Genomic DNA, 1,287 nt, shown 5'->3' with positions numbered 1-1,287 from the left:
ATGGTATGATAAAAAGGTGAAGGCTAAGGAGTTTGCCGATGGGGATTTGGTATGGAAGTTGATTTTGCCAGTCGGGACTAAAAGTTCAAAGTTTGGGAAGTGGTCTCCTAATTGGGAAGGTCCTTATCGGATAAAACGCTCAGCTCCTGGTAATGCCTATATTCTAGAAACTCTCGAAGGAGTTGAATTTCCCAGAGCATTAAATGGCAAATATTTGAAGAAGTACTACCCCAGCATATGGATCGATGCATAAAAGGTTAAGTGCCGATAACACTCCTATCGGCTGAATTTAAATGTTCAAGGGCAGACTTAATGTTTCAAAAGATGCCGATAACAGTCTTATCGGCTAGACTAAAAGCTAAAAACGGAGAAACAAAGGTGTGTCGCCGATGAAAGCTTCAGATGTTCAGCAGCGCTTGGATTGCAGATATGGCGCGCAGCCGAATCTGGTTGGCTGTCTCTATCTCTTTGATATCGTCATCGGCAGAACCTTCAATTGGCTTCAGCTTCTTCTTCAGTTGCAGCGCTTTACGACCATGGACGTTTCGTTCCTGTTCAAGATGCTTGATGGTCTCCGGCAGTTGACTATCTTCTTGTTGAGCTTGGGATAGGGCATCTTCTACTTGCTTGAGTTCAGCCAGCAGAGCTTCTCTTTTTGCCGATAGATCAGACATTTTCTGCTTCAGTGCATCGCCTGAGGACTTTAAGATGCCGATGTTCTTATGTTTCTCATCGGCTAAGAGTTTTTCTTTCATCATCTCCTCAGAGAGCTGGATTTGAGCAGCTCTGTCGGCAAGGCGTCGAGTAGCTCTCTGATACTGTAGCTGGCGACTTTCTAGATGTGCAGCGTGGAAGAGTGCTTCTTCGGCATCGGCAGGAATTTGGCCCCTGAGAGTCTTGAACAGGGCCTTGGCTGGGTCAGAATCGTCGACCAGTTGAGTTGTGTCTTGATGAAGTATGGCCGATAGCTCCTCCAGCCTAGCTCTGGTTTCTGCCGATACAGTTCCAACTGCCCGAGAGGAGCTTGCTTCCTCGCCTTCTTCTTCGAAGATATCAATAGCGAAGGAGAACAAGCTGTCGGGAGAATCTTGTTCCTAAAAATGAAAATGAAATAGGTCAATTTTATGGTCAAAACTTCGGCAGATGATACCGATGGGAAAGTGGATGACTTACTTGCTTCAAGGCGATTTCCTGCCGTTGACTCAGAGAGGCTGATGGAGCTGCAGGTTGATCGGCAAATGTTGCCGATGGAACGATATCGCCTGAAAGAGGACAGGAGGGATTATA

The sequence above is a fragment of the Sorghum bicolor genome, chromosome 5 (genome assembly GCF_000003195.3).
Source record: "Sorghum bicolor cultivar BTx623 chromosome 5, Sorghum_bicolor_NCBIv3, whole genome shotgun sequence".
NCBI lineage: Eukaryota > Viridiplantae > Streptophyta > Magnoliopsida > Poales > Poaceae > Sorghum > Sorghum bicolor.
Note: the sequence above shows the minus strand (reverse complement) of the source record.